The following is a 15,336-nucleotide window of genomic DNA, read 5'->3' on the forward strand; positions in this document are numbered from 1 at the left end:
TGTCCACACACGCGCGAAGAAACAAAGTGCCTGTGAACCTGACTTCATGGAACTGGGGAAACATCCTGATGGTCCAAAGACCTTTGACCTGAGACGCTGAGCTCCCAAGTTCAAACTTCAGCATCTCCAGAGGACACATCAGAGCAGTGGGTGGGAAAGAACAGTCAACAAAGCGAATGACAAAGGAAACAACATGGAAAGTTAGAAGTCACGGGGGCAGGGAGGGCTGCTTCATTGGTTCTAAAGGGGACATTTACAGTGCTAACACTCTGTGGAAGATTGTCAACAAAATACAATAAATACAAGAAAACACCTTGATGAGAGTGAGAGGAGTCTCTTTTTTTCCTAGAAGCAGGTAAAGGAAACTATTTGGTCTTAGCCTGAAGTCAAGTGTTTCCTAGGTTCTCTAGAGATCAGACTGTCAGAGCATCCATTGGCAGGGCTGAGGTCCTTCCTGACTAAGGTCCCAACCCTGGCATCACCTTGTGCTAGAGCTGAGCAGTACAATGGTCTCCTCCTCTTTTTCTCTTCCTCACTGCCCCCCTTTCTGGATTAATAAATCAAGAGGAACTCTCATTTAGCAAATTTCCAGCCACCTACAGGAACAAAGAACCACTTTGCTCCTCCTCCTCCTCCTCCTCTTCCTCCTCCTCCTTCTCCTCCTCCTTCTCTACCTCCTTCTCCTCCTGTTTAATCCACCAATGTTATTGCTGGGGCTCAGAGCTGGTTTAAGAATTCTTGATTCGGGAGTCGGGCTGTAGCGCAGCGGGTTAAGCGCAGGTGGCGCAAAGCACAAGGATCGGCATAAGGATCCCGGTTCGAACCCCGGCTCCCCACCTGCAGGGGAGTCGCTTCACAGGCGGTGAAGTAGGTCTGCAAGTGTCCATCTTTCTCTCCTCCTCTCTGTCTTCCCCTCCTCTCTCCATTTCTCTCTGTCCTGTCCAACAACGACAACAACGATAATAACTACAACAATAAAACAACAAGGGCAACAAAAGAGAATAAATAAATAAAATAAATATTTTAAAAAAAAGAATTCTTGATTCATGGTGGCTATTTTTCTTCTCTTTTTCTTTTTTTTTTTTTTTTTGTTTCTTTTTGTGTTAGACAAGACAGAGAGGAATTGAGAGGGGAGGGCAGATAGAGAAGAAGAGAGAAAGATAAGATAAACACTTGCAGACCTGCTCACCACTCATGAAATGTCCTTCAGGAAATTTGGCAAATTGGAAATCAGGAAAATTGGGCGGGGATAGAGAGCATGATAGTTATGCAAATAATAGTCTGTCGTGCTTGAGGTTCCAAAGTCCCAACATGACTAACAACCAAAGCTGAAGAGTGTTATGATAAAAAAGAAAGATAGGAAGGAAGGAAGGAAGGAAGGAAGAAAGAAAAGAAGAAGAAGAAGAAGACTTAGAAGAAAGAGAAGAAGAACTAAGGTGCTGACAGTAGAATGAGGCCATCTGACTTCCCTGGGCAAAGGACCTCATCTATATGTATTGGAACTCCAGATCCTTCCCCCCCTTGGGAAAGATACTAACAGGCTGGGAGTATGGATCAATCTGCCAATATCTATGTGCAGCAGAGACTCCATTCCAGAAGCCAGATCTTCCACTTCTGCACATCATAAAGCATTTTGCTTCATACTCCCAGAGAGAGAGAAAGAATAGGGACCTGAGGCTAGGTGGTGGCACACCTGGTTGAGTGCACGTGTTACAATGTGCAAGGGCCCAGGTTTGAGTCCCTGTCCCCACCACAGGGGGAATGGTTTGCGAGTGGTGAAGCAGTGCTGCAGGTGTCTCTCTGTCTCTCTCCCCATCTCGCTTTCCCGGTCCTCTCAATTTCTGGATGTCTCTATCCAATAAATCAAGAAAGGTAATAAAAAATTAAAACAAACAAAGAATAGGGACTTTCCAATGGAGAGGATGGGACATGGAATGCTAGTGGTGAAGACTGTATGGAATTGTATTCCTACTAAATTAAAATCTTGTTAATCGGGCAGTAGCACAGCGCGTTAAGCACAGGTGGTGCAAGTGCAAGGAGCAGCTTAAGGATCCTGGTTCCAGTCCCGGGATCCCCACCTGCAGGGGAGTCTCTTCACAGGCGTGAAACAGGTCTACATATGTCTATCTTTCTCTCCCCCTCTCTGTCTTCCCCTCCTCTCTCCATTTCTCTCTGTCCTATCCAACAATGAATGACATCAACAACAACAATTGTTGGTATCTGTTGTTGGTATGCTTCTAATTCTGCATCTAAAACCCCTTCTGTTTCATTGGCTTAATTCCCCCTGCTTAACTCTGTATTCTATTTACATAACCACTGTTAACTAAGCACCACCCTTCCTCCAGGGCATTGGTTTAATCCCCATTGGTTCAGGATGTCTTTTTGCTCTGCCCCCTTTCCTAGTACACCCTGATTTCCACCAGTCTTTTTTCTCTCCACCCTCTCTATGTCACATCCTGTTTCTACCCTACTTGGTGAGTATATATATAAGGACAGGATTGTGATTAGAGATAGCTTAGCTTAGATTGCTATGCATTCCACATGAATAAAGACATACTGCATCCCAGCTCAGCCATGAGTCCCTGGCCATCTGTCTCCCAGCAAACAATAATAACCACAACAAGGCTACAACAACAAGGGCAACAAACAGGGGAAAAAATGGCCTCCAGGAGCAGTGGGTTCATATGCAGGCACTGAGCCTTAGAAATAACACCGGAGCCAAATATATATGTGTGTGTGTGTGTGTGTGTGTGTGTGTGTGTGTGTATTATATATTTACATATATATATAGTTACTCATTATAAAATCACTAATTAAAATAGATATAACTGACCTTGGTCCCATACTCCCAGAGGGTTAAAGAATAGGAAAGCTCTCAGGAAAGGGGATGGGATATGCAGTTTTGGTGGTGGAATTTGTGTGGAGTTATACTCCTCTTATCCTGTGGTTTTGTCAATGTTTCCTTTGTATTAATTTTAAAAAAGAAACTAAAAAAAGGAATAAAGATAAAAAATAAAAATAAAAGCAGATATAACTATAAAAAAGAAAATACAAGAAGAAAAGGCTAGTAATGGGAAAAAGAAAAAAATGGTTTTCATGTGTCAATAATTTTACTGTAAACTATTAATATGACCTTAATAAAAACAATTTTAGAAAAGAAAAATAACCACATCTCACAGTTAGTACCACCCTCCACTACAAATTCAGACCTAAAATACAACCTTGCTTGTGATTCTGACCCTTTCGTTGGTCATTGTTTTACTGTATTTGGCAGACTCAAGATCTCTCAAAATGTGTTTCTCAAGAGATGCCTGGGGAAAAAACAGTTATAGGATCCCAAATAATATGGGAACTCCTGTATACCTTCTCTCCCCTCAGGTCAAGAGCTCCCCACCTGCTCGGGGGATGATTAATAAGCAGTGAAGCTGGTCTATAGATGTCTAGCTTTCCCTATGTGTCCATGTCTATCACCATGCACCTTCTAAAGTCTATGAAGGGGAGTCAGGCAGTAGCACAGGAAGGAAGGAAGGAAGGAAGGAAGGAAGGAAGGAAGGAAGGAAGGAAGGAAGGAAGGAAGGAGTGGTCCAGGAGGTGGCACAATGGGTAAAGCACTGGACTCTCAAGCATGAGGTCCTAAGTTCAATCCCTGGCAGCACATGTACCAGTGTGATATCTGGTTCTCTCTCCTCCTATCTTTCTCATGAATAAATAAATAAATAAATAAATAATCTTTAAAAAGAAAGAAAGAGGGAGTCGGACAGTAGCACAGTGGGTTAAGTGCAGGTGGCACAAAGCGCAAGGACTGGCATAAAGATCCTGGTTCAAGCCACTGGCTCCCCACCTGCAGGGGAGTCACTTCACAGGCGGTGAAGCAGGTCTGCAGGTGTTTGTCTTTCTCTCCCCCTTTCTGTCTTCCCCTCCTCTCTCTATTTCTCTCTGTCCTATCCAACAACAATGACATCAAGAACAACAATAATAACTACAACAATAAAACAAGGGCAACAAAAGGGAATGAATAAATAAATATTTTAAAAAGACAAAACTTTATAAAAAAAAAAAAAAAAGAATTGAAGATCCCTAGTGGGAAGAAGCTAGGAAGTCTATTTTAAGTGTTTTCCAAGGGGTCCGTAACTTTAGTAATTTTTGCCTGATCCTTATAGTTAACATATAGATGAACTAAAAATGCTGTCTGGGGAGATGATGGCAGAGTTGAGAATAGAACTAGAAAGCTGAATTAGGGCAGAAAGTAGCTCCCTAAAAAGCTTCACAAGTGGTAAAGCACGGCTGCAGGTGTCTCTCTGTCTCTCTCCCTCTCTATCAACCCCTTCCCTTTCAATTTCTGGTTGTCTCTATCCAATAAACAAATCAAGACAATAAAAAAGATTTTTTAAAAAGAAGAAAGTAACTCCTAAACATGAGGAAAATACATAAATACCATTGACTGTTTACCCCAAATCTGAACTAGGGCCTGTGTATCTTCCTATTTAGCACAGGAGCCTGTGTGACCTCTGAGCTCGAAGTTATTTATTGTCTTTGTTTGTTTATTGGAACATTCTAGGCCGCACTTCCAGCGACAGGGTAAGTTGACCCAGTCTCCCATCAGAGAGTGGGGAAGTCCCAATCACTGCCGCTCTACAGTGAGGACAAACAGAGGCTCACAAAAGAACTTACCATGACCAGTGCTGGTGAAGAAAGGGATCCATTAGAGTCTAGGCCCATCATATCTATGTGGGAATGCAAGGATTCCTTGACGAGAGCCCCAGATGATGGGGTGGCCTGGTATTGACCAAGAGGCCGTCATTAAAGGGAGCCAGTCTCATGCCCTTATCCAGCTTTTATGACAACCTCTATTATAATCATCAAACAAGTAAAATGCAGTAAAATTTAAATCCCATTTAAGCCCTAAGTCTTTTTTTTAATTTATTTTATTTATTTATTCCCTTTGTTGCCCTTGTTGTATTTTTATTGTTGTAGTTATTATTGTTGTTGTCGTTGTTGGATAGGACAGAGAGAAATGGAGAGAGGAGGGGAAGACAGAGAGGAGGAGAGAAAGACAGACACCTGCAGACCTGCTTCACCGCCTGTGAAGCGACTCCCCTGCAGGTGGGGAGCCAGGGCTCGAACCGGGATCCTTATGCCGGTCCTTGTGCTTTGCACCACCTGCGCTTTAACCCGCTGCACTACAGCCTGGCTCCCTAAGCCCTAAGTCTTTTCCCTCCGTAACTTGAGGCCAGATCCCATAAACCCAAAACTAGTTTTAATAAAACAAATGACATTCAATGATTTAACAACTGGAAGAAAATCTAACCTTGTCAGATAAAGAAAGGAATGTCTTCTTGAAAGACCTTTAACAAATGACAGGGAAAGAGAAAGGTCAGAATTGCAAATTACTGCAATAACTCTTTATGGCCACTAGGTGGAAGTCTAAACTGTAGAGGCTTTTGTTCTCAGCAAAACCTTTGTAATTTTCCTTTCTTTTTTTTAAAATACTGATTTAATAACAATTAACAGGATTGTAGGATAAGAGGGGTAAATTTTGTAATTTTTCTTTTTAAAAAAATGACTTGCTTCAGCAAATGGTGTTGGAAACAGTGGATTGAAACATGCAGAAGAATGAAACTGAATCACTGTATTTCACCAAATACAAAAGTAAATTCCAAGTGGATCAAGGACTTGGATGTTAGACCAGAAACTATCAGATACTTAAAGGAAAATACTGGAAGAACTCTTTTCCACATACATTTTAAAGACATCTTCAATGAAATGAATCCAATTACAAAGAAGACTAAGGCAAGTATAAACCTCTGGGACTACATCAAATTAAAAAGCTTCTTCACAGCTAAAGAAACCACTACCCAAACCAAGAGACCCCTCACAGAATGGGAGAAGATCTTTACATGCCATACATCAGTCAAGTGTTTAATAACCAACATATATAAAGAGCTTGCCAAACTCAACAACAAGACAACAAATAACCCCATCCAAAAATGGGGGGAGGATATGGACAGAATATTCACCACAGAAGAGATCCAAAAGGCTGAGAAACACATGAAAAAATGCTCCAAGTCTCTGATGGTCAGAGAAATGCAAATAAAAACAACAACGAGATACCACTTCACTCCTGTGAGAATGTCATACATCAGAAAAGGTAACAGCAGCAAATGCTGGAGAGGGTGTGGGGTCAAAGGAACCCTCTTGCACTGCTGGTGGGAATGTCAATTGGTCCAACCTCTGTGGAAAACAGTCTGGAGAACTCTCAGAAGGCTAGAAATGGACCTACCCTATGATCCTGCAATTCCTCTCCTGGGGATATATCCTAAGGAACTCAACACATCCATCCAAAAAGATCTGTGTACACATATGTCCTTAGCAGCACAATTTGTAATAGCCAAAACCTGGAAGCAACCCAGATGTCCAACAACAGATGAGTAGCTGAGCAAGTTGTGGTCTATATACACAATGGAATACTACTCAGCTGTAAAAAATGGTGACTTCATCATTTTCAGCCGATCTTGGATGGACCTTGAAAAATTCATGTTAAGTGAAATAAGTCAGAAACAGAAGGATGAATATGGGGTGATCTCACTCGCAGGCAGAAGTTGAAAAACAAGATCAGAATTTAAAAAAAAAAAAACACAAAACACAAGTAGAACCTGAAATGGAATTGGTGTATCGCACCAAAGTAAAAGACTCTGGGGTGGGAGTGGGTGGGTGGGGAGAATACAGGTCCATGAAGGATGATAAGTGACCTAGTGGGGGCTGTATTGTTAAATGGGAAACTGGGGAGTGTTATGCATGTACAAACTATTGTATTTACTATTGAATGTAAAACATTAATTCCCCAATAAAGAAATTTTTTAAAAAATGACCTGGGTGTAGGCACAGTGGGTTAAGCGCACGTGGCACAAAGCACAAGGACCGGCTTAAGGATCCGGGTTCCAGCCCCCGGCTCCCCACCTGCAAGGGAGTCACTTCACAGGCGGTAAAGCAGGTCTGCAGGTGTCCATCTTTCTCTCCCCCTCTCTGTCTTCCCTCTTCTCTCTATTTCTCTCTGTTCTATAACAACAACAGTAATAACCACGACAAAGCTACAACAATAAGGGCAACAAAAGGAGGAAAAAAATGGCCTCCAGGAGCATGGTGCAAGCACTGAGCCCTAGCAATAACCCTGGAGGCAAAAAAAAAATAAATGACCTGGTGAAACACCCACATTACAGAGTGTACAAGGACCCAGATTCAAGCCCCCGGGTCTCCACCTGCAAAGGGAAAGCTTTGTGAGTAGTAAAGCAGAGTTGCAGTTGTCTCTCTGTCTCTTTCCCTTTCTATCGCCCTCTCTCCTCTCAATTTCTCTCTGCCTCTACCCAATAATAAATAAAAATACTAAAATATATATTTAAAAAAATGGCTAGGGGGACAGCTGGTGGCGCACCTGGCTAAGCACCCACATTACAATACTCAAGGACCCAGGTTCAAACCCCTCATCCCCACCTACAGGGGGAAAGCTTCATGAGTGGTGAAGCAGGGCTGCAGCTGTCTCTCTGTTCCTCTCCCTCTCCACTGTCCTCCTTGCTCTATTTCTTTTGCCATGTAGACTTTTTTTTTTTATCTTTATTTGTTTATTGGAGGCTCCAAAGGGGTGAGACAGCCAGAAATCGAGAGGGAAGGGAGTGGTAGAGAAGGAGAGAGATACAAGGAACGCCTGAAGCCCTGCTTCACCTCTCGCAAAGCTTTCCCCCTGTATATGGGGACTAGGGACTCGAATCTGTGTCCACGTGCATTGTAACATGTGCACTCAACCAGGTGCGGCACTACCCAGCCCTTCCCTTCTCAATTCCTCTCTGTCTTTTTCTAATAAACAAATAAAAATAATTTTGAAAAAGAACATTAAAAACATTTTTTAGGGGGTCGGGTGGTAGCGCAGCGGGTTAAGCACAGGTAGCACAAAGCTCAAGGACCAGCGTAAGGATCCCGGTTCCAGTCCCCGGCTCCGCACCTGCAGGAGAGTCGTTTCACAAGCAGTGAAGCAGGTCTGCAGGTGTCTTTCTCTCCCTGTCTCTTCCCCTCCTCTCAATTTCTCTCTGTCCTATCCAACAATAATGACATCAATAACAACAATAATAATAACTACAATAATAAAAAAACAAGGGCAACAAAAGAGAATAAATAAATATTTTTAAAATAATAAAAAAATTTTTTTTAATTTTTTTTAATGACTTAGGGCGGTGAGACGAGAGAGGGGGCAGAGAGGCAGCACAACCTTTTCATGCCAGACTTCCAAGCTACAGTTGAGCAATGGTTTGTTCTCTCATTAAAATAAATAATTTTAAAGATTTTGTTTTTTTTTTAATTTTTACGAAAGAGACCAGAATACTGCTCAGCTCTGGCATCAGTGCTAAGGAGCTAGAACCTTCAATTTCATGCATCAAAATCCTGAGCTCTTACACTGAGCTATCTCCCAGTCTGCAGTTTTGTTTTTGTTGTTGGTAGTTGGTTTTTTTTAATTTATTCATAAAATAAAAAATATCGACAAGACCATAGGGTAAGAGGGGTGCAAGTCCACACAATTCCCACCACCAGAACTCTGTATCCCATTCCCTCTCTTCAAAGTTGTCCTATTCTTTATCCCTCTGAGATCATGGACCCAGCATCATTATGGAGTGCAGAAGGTGGAAGATCTGGCTTCTGTAATTGTTTCTCCACTGAACATGGGTATTAGCAGGTCGAACCATAGTCCCAGCCTGTCTCTCTTGCCCTAGTTGGGCAGGGCTCTGGGGAGGCGGGGCTCCAGGACACATTGGTGAGGTCCTCTGCCCAGGAAAAGTCAGGTTGGCATCATAGTAGCATCTGCAAGTCGGTGGCTAAAAAAGAATTAACATATAAAACAAAACAAATTGTTTAATCATCAGGAACCTAAAAGCAGAAGTATAGGAGGTGAAATTTGGGGTCTCCATTCTGGAAAAAGCTAGTAGATCTATTGCAGGTATATTCCGGGGGTCCATGATTTTACTAATTTTTGCCTGAGCCCAACAGCTTACATGCAGATAGGCCAAAGGTATTTCTAGGGAGACAGTGTCAGAGTGGGAAAATGAACTAGAAAGCTGGATCAGGGCAGAGAGTAGCTCCCAAATATGGACAAAGTATATAAATACCATTAACTGTAAACCCCACCCATTTGATCTGGGGCCCATATTCAATGCAGAAGCCTGTGTAACCTCTGCATCACTATAGATCTTGCATTCTAAGGTCATAGCTAGGAACATTCTAGGGTGGCAGTTTTTTGTCTGTTTGTTGTTTTATCTTGTTGATTTCCCTTTATTGAGGAAATCCTTGCCTTTGACTTGGTCCGACCTACCCAGACATATATCTCTATCAGGGTGCCACGTTGCCCAAAGAAAGCCAGTTCCTCTCTAATAACAGAGTACTTGGGAACTATTTTTGTTTATTTCTCTTTTAAATTTAAAAATAATAATAATTTCATTATCTATTTATTTATTGGATAGAGACAGTCAGAAATTGAGAGGAAGGAGGACACAGAGAGGGAAAGAGACAGAGAGACACCTGCAACCCTGCTTCACCACTCGCAAAGCTTTCCCCCTACAGGTGGGGACCAGGGGCTCGAACCTGGGTCCTTGACATTACAACAGGTACGCTCAACCAGGTGCGCCACCACCTAGCCCCTTTTAATTTTTTTTTTAATTTTACTATTGAAGGAGTCAGGCTGTAGCGCAGCCGGTTAAGCACACATGGCGCGAAGCACAAGGACCAGCTTAAGGATCCCGGTTTGAACACCCAGCTCCCCACCTGCAGGGGAGTCACCTCACAAGCAGTGAAGCAGGCCTGCAAATGTCTATCTTTCTTTCCCCCTTTCTATCTTCCCCTCCTCTCTCGATTTTTCTCTGTTCTAACAATGACGACATCAATAACAACAACAATAGTAACTATAACAACAATAAAAAACAAGGGCAACAAAAGGGTAAATAAATATAATAAATTTTTTTTTTTAATTTTTACTATTGAGAGAGCATTGCCGCAGAGCATCTTTCTGGCCTCTAAATGCCATATATCAAAATCACAACCTTTTGTTGATGATTCTAGAGTGCCACCTCCAAGCCCAAGTATTTGTTTCTGCTACCAGAACATGGTCAAGAAGCCATGTACGTAGAGGGAGACAGCGTAATGGTTATGCAGAGACTCTCATGCCTGAGGCTCCAAAGTCCCAGGTTCAGTCCCCTGCACCACCATAAACAAGAACTGAGTAGTGCTCTGATAAAAATAAATGAATAGGGAGTCGGGTGGTAGCACAGCGGGTTAAGCACAGGTGGCACAAAGCTCAAGAACAGGTGTGAGGATCCCGGTTCCAGCCCCAGCTCCCCACCTGTAGGGGAGTCACTTCACAAGCGGTGAAGCAGGTCTCTGTCTTCCCCTCCTCTCTCCATTTCTCTTTGTTTTATCCAACAACAACAACATCAGTAACTACAACAATAAAACAACAAGGGTAACAAAAGGGAATAAATTGATATTTTTATTAATTAATTAAGTGGTCTGGGAGGTGGCACAGTGGATAAAGCATTGGACTCTCAACCATGAGGTCCTGAATTCAATCCCCAGTAGCACATATACCAGAGTGGTGTCTGGTTCTTTCTCTCTCTGCCTATCTTTCTCATTAATAAATAAATAAATTCTAAAAATTAATTAACTAATTAATTAATTTTTAAAACCATGTAACAAGCTGTTCTAAGCAAAAATTAAGACCCTGGGATCCAAATTCTATCCACCTCTTGTATGCAGAGAGGCTCCAAAAGATGTAAAGATAGAAAGCATTCAACATAGGCGGTAGCAGAGCTGATTAAGTGCAGGTGGTGCAAAGCGCAAGGACCGGCATAAGGTTTCCGGTTTGAGCCCCCAGCTCCCCACCTGCGAAGGAGTCACTTCACAGGCGGTGAAGCAGGTCTGTAGGGGTCTACCTTTCTCTGCCCCTCTCTGTCTTCCTCTCCTCTCTCCATTTCTCTCTGTCCTATCCAAGAACGACGACATCAATAACAACAATATTAATAACTACAACAACAATAAAAAAACAAGGGCAATAAAAGGGAAAATAAATAAATATTTTAAAAATTAAAAAAAAAAGACTCAATGTGGTGGTCCAGGAGGTAGTGTGGTAGTGCTCAGTTCTAGCTTATGGTAGTGTGGGGGATTGAACCTGGGACCTTGGAGCTTCAGACATGAGAGTCTCTTTGCGTAACCATTATGCTATCTACCCCCATTCTCTCTGTGTTTCTCTATTCCTCTCTATCACCCCCTTCCCTCTTGATTTCTGGATGTCTCCATCCAATAAACAAATAAAGATAATTTAAAATTTTATCAGGCTCCCCACCTGCAGGGCAGTCTCTTCACAAGAGTTGAAGCAGGTCTGCAGGTGTCTTTCTTTCTTTTTTTTTTTTAATTTTTTGTTATCTTTATTTATTTATTGGATAGAGACAGCCAGAAATCAAGAGGGAAGGGGTTGATAGAGAGGGAGAGAGACAGAGAGAAACCTGCAGCCCTGCTTCACCACTTGCAAAGCTTTCCCCCTGCAGGTGAGGACCAGGGGCTGGAACTCAGGTCCTTGCACACTGTAATGTGTGTGCTTAACCAGGTGCGCTACCACCCGTGCCCTGCAGGTGTCTTTCTTTCCCCCTCTGTCTTCCCCTCCTCTATTTCTCTCTGTCCTACCCAACAGCAACGACATCAGTAATAACTACAACAATAAAAACAACATGGGCAACAAAAGTGAATAAATATTTTTAAAATTTTAAGAAGAGAAAGGAAACATACGGGTGAATGAAGTGAAGTTGTACATGTGACATGAACACAGAAGCAGTTGCCTTTGGTGCGATATGCCAATTACATTTCAAGTTCTACTTGTGTTTTAGTTTCTGATCTTGTTTTTCAACTTCGGCCTGAGAGTGAGATCATCCCATATTCATCCTTCTGACTTATCGCACCAAAGTAAAAGACTCTGGGGTGGGAGTGGGTGGGTGGGGAGAATACAGGTCCATGAAGGATGATAAATGACATAGTGGGGGGTTGTATTGTTAAATGGGAAACTGGGGAATGTTCTGCATGTACAAACTATTGTATTTACTCTTGAATGTAAAACATTAATTCCCCAATAAAGAAATAAAAAAAAGAAAACATTTCCAAATGCAAAAAAAAAAAAAATACAGGACATATCTTAAAAAAAGAAAAAAAAGAAGCAGTTGTCCATCACTCCAAGAGAAGGCAGATCTCACCCGGATTCTCCAGCCATCCAGGCAGTTTTGTTCTTCCAAATGCGTGTTTCCAGTTTCGGCCACTAGGGGGTAGAGTTGCAGCAGCAGTCAAGGCGGAGAGTTTCCAAGCCAGAAAAGGCACAGGAAACATGGTTCAATTCAGCACAGCTGGGAATCAGTGAGGAGGTGGGGAGAAGGGTGTAGACACCAGAAGCATAATGTTGAGGTGGCAGGAAGCGACTGACTGCGAACTGCTGAGACGCAGGATGAGGATTCAAGAAATTGTCCCCAGCCCTCCAGTCCTCCAGCCTCCCAGCCCCCCAGCCCCGACACCTGGCATTGCTTTAGACAAGGAGACCCAAGACATAGCTGCAAACAAGTATCTGTAAACTAGGATTCTGAGACATCTGGGAAGGCAAGAGGGAAAGTGTCCAACTAGAGAACAGTTTTTTTAAGGGAACCACCCAAGAAAGTTGGCAGGGATCCAGAAGCAAGTACAGACAGAAAATGGGAGTGGCCTGTAAAAATACAGGTATGACCCCCCCCCAAGGGAGTGGTGAAATTTTCCTGGGTTAGTATATGGATGATTGAAATCTTGAGCAGCTTGCTTTTTCCTGATGTGAAAGCTTAGGGCTCAGTTAAAATGCAGTGCTTTCCACCTCCAGCACTCAAAGAAAGGGAGGGAGTTACTTGGACAGCCTGTCAGTCGTGTGTATGACAATGGAGAAGGAGTGGTTTATTAATCAGATGTTAGCTGAGCACCTGCTTTGTGGAGTCAGAGCTGGTGGGGCTGGCCCAGAATAAATGAATAAATAAATATATGAATAAAATTTTCAGATACCCTAGTCCAGGAGGTGGCACAGAAGTTTTTTTTTTTGTTTTTTTTTTTGCCTCCAGGGTTATTGCTGGGGCTCAGAGCCTGCACTATGAATCCACTGCTCCTAGAGGCCATTTTTCCCTTTTTGTTGCCCTTGTTGTTATCATTATTGTTATTATTATTATTATTTATTTTTAAAGACTTTATTTATTAATGAGAAAGATAGGAGGAGAGAAAGAAAGAACCAGACATCACTCTGGTACATGTGCTGCCAGGGATTGAACTCAGGACCTCATGCTTGAGAGTCTAGTGCCTTAGCTACTGTGCCATCTCCCAGACCACATTATTATTATTTTTGTCACTGCTGTTGTTGTTGGATAGGACAGAGAGAAATGGAGAGAGGAGGGGAAGACAGAGGGGGAGAGAAAAATAGACACCCACAGACCTGCTTCACCGCCTGTGAAGTGACTCCACCCCGCAGGTGGGGAGCCAGGGGCTGGAACCTGGACCCTTAACGCCGGTCCTTGCGCTTTGCAAGCTATGTGCGCTTAACCCAGGGTGCTACCAACCAACCCTTAGCACTGAACTCTTATATAAGCATGAGGTCCTGAGTTCAATCCTCAGCAGCACATGTACCAGGGTGCTGTCTGGTTCTCTCTCCTCTTTCTCTCTCCTACCTTTCTCATTAATAAATAAAATATTTTTAAAAGAAATTTCAGACAGTGAAGGGACAATGAAGAGAATAAAGCAAATTACAGTAGTGTGAGCGGGGGGGGGGTAGTGCAGCAGGTTAAGAGCAGGTGGTGAGAATAAAGCAAATGAGAACAAGCAAGATAAGGCAGGCTGAGAGAATCTTCAGAAAAGATGCTCGTGAACATCCTCTCTAGAGTTCTGGGAGGTGGTTTAGAGGCAGAACACTGAACTTATAAGCATGAGGCCCTGAGTTCAAATCCCAGTATTTCATATGTCAGTGTAATGCTCTGGCTCACTTTTGCTCTGTCCCCTCTAACTTTAGCAAATAAACATTTGAAAGAAAGAAAAGTCTCTTGGGCATGGGTGGATAGCATAATGCTGATGCAAAGAGATTCTCATGCCTGAGGCTTGTATGTCCCAAATTCAATCCCCGGACCAGCATAAACCGGAGCTGATCAGTGATCAATGCTCCAGAGGAAGGAAGGAAGGAAGGAAGGAAGGAAGGAAGGGAGGGAGGGAGGGAGGGAGGGAAGAAAGAGAGAAAGAAAAGAAGAGAAAAGAAAAGAAAAAGAAGGAAGCTGGATCAGGGCAGAGAGTAGCTCCCAAATATGGGGAAAATATATAAATATTGTTAACTGTAAACCCCACCGGTTTGATCTAGGGCCCATATTCAGCACAGGAGCCTGTGTAGCGTCTGCATCCCTGTAGGTCTGAGATCGCATTCTGTGGTCACGGCTAGGAACACTCCAGGCTGCACTAATTTCAGGACCCATCTTCCTCAGGAAGTAGGTAGAGTATGTATCCAACCTCCCTTCGTAGAGTCTAACATTCCCTACCATTATTGATCCATATTGAGGGCAAGGTCCTATGGGGGCCCCCAAAGGGCTCCATTATGTTGTTCCTGATGGAGATGACCAGTGACAGTGGTGAGACGGATCTGTTAGAAGTCTAGGCCCATCATGTCTGTGTGGGAATCCCAGGACTCTCTGACCGGGGCCCCAGGTGATGGGGTGGCCTGGTAATGACTACAGAGTCATCACGAAAGTATGCCAGCCTCTTGCCCTTAGTCAGCTTCTGCAGTCCTTACTTTGTCTGGCAGGGTTAGCTTTAGAGTGATTAAGGGATGTATGATGTTGACACTGTAAGTAACCATGATTAAGGGATGTATGATGTTGACACTGTAAGTAACCACATCAGGACCTGAATTTCTTCTCCTTGCACTGAAGTCTTTGATAGTTTAAGACTCCAAAGCAGAGTAGTGGTCTGACTTTATTTACATTCCTAACAGTGTACCATGGAGCGTCAATGCTTAGGAGACAGGACTGGAAGCAGAGAAACCAATTAGGAAGCCAGTGAGATCACTTTGATGAGAGGTGCAGGTAGTGAGTGAGAAAAGCTACTGAGGGGTGGTGAGAAGTGAGGGGATTTTTGACTGTTTTGTAGGTGGAAGAGGGAGGGATGAGAGAAAAACATACAGGGATAGTAGCAATGGTACGTGACGTGAAGAAGCCTGCACAATCTGCTGGAGATCTTGCTGGGGTGATTGGAAATTCTCTTGTGGAAATACTAAATTTG

The 15,336-nt window shown here is 43.0% G+C and overlaps 1 long non-coding RNA gene across 1 annotated transcript in view; it reads right to left on the reverse strand.

The window, feature by feature from the left end:
- The window catches only part of LOC132539760 (uncharacterized), an 84,270-nt gene extending 71,732 nt beyond the window's left edge, over positions 1-12,538 (reverse strand). Inside the window, exon 1 of the long non-coding RNA XR_009551059.1 lies at positions 12,273-12,538. This is a non-coding gene — a long non-coding RNA (uncharacterized LOC132539760). The remainder of the gene's footprint in view (positions 1-12,272) is intronic.
- Between the last annotated feature and the right edge of the window lie 2,798 nt (positions 12,539-15,336).

Source organism: Erinaceus europaeus, chromosome 8 (genome assembly GCF_950295315.1).
Source record: "Erinaceus europaeus chromosome 8, mEriEur2.1, whole genome shotgun sequence".
In the NCBI taxonomy this organism is placed as follows: domain Eukaryota; kingdom Metazoa; phylum Chordata; class Mammalia; order Eulipotyphla; family Erinaceidae; genus Erinaceus; species Erinaceus europaeus.